Source organism: Bison bison, unplaced genomic scaffold (assembly GCF_000754665.1).
Source record: "Bison bison bison isolate TAMUID 2011002044 unplaced genomic scaffold, Bison_UMD1.0 scf7180017855184, whole genome shotgun sequence".
Classification (NCBI taxonomy): domain Eukaryota; kingdom Metazoa; phylum Chordata; class Mammalia; order Artiodactyla; family Bovidae; genus Bison; species Bison bison.
Window position 1 is genome coordinate 18510 of NW_011485757.1, and position 493 is coordinate 19002.

Genomic DNA, 493 nt, shown 5'->3' on the forward strand with positions numbered 1-493 from the left:
GGAGGCACGCGTGAGACCCGGCCCCCCCCGGCCCTACCTCCAGGAACCAGGGGAAGCCCCGCAGGCAGCACAGGCGAGGGTGCTCCCCGCAGCGGGGGAGAATTCTGTAACATGCACGTGGTCCCAGGGAACTCGGGATAAGGGGCCTCCCGGGGGGGCCTGAAGGAGGCTGGTATCCACAGCCCGGGAGACTCGGAGCAGGGGGCCAGGAGAGCAGAGTGACCCCGGAGCAGACGGAATGCTCAGGCCCTCCCTGGGGGTGGCAGGGTCCCTGGCACAGGGGAAGAGCACTAGGGTGTCACAGCAGACCTGTCCTGGGGCGGCACTTGGTGGGTGGTGCCCCCATCCCACAGCCTACCCTGCACCACCCCCAAGACTGCCCTCCAACCGCCCGGGCTCGGGTGATGCCCCCAGACCCAGCCTGCCCGGCTCCCCGCCCCCTGAATGCTTCCAGCGGGCAGTACCTGGCAGGCAGGCGCACTCGTGGGTGGTG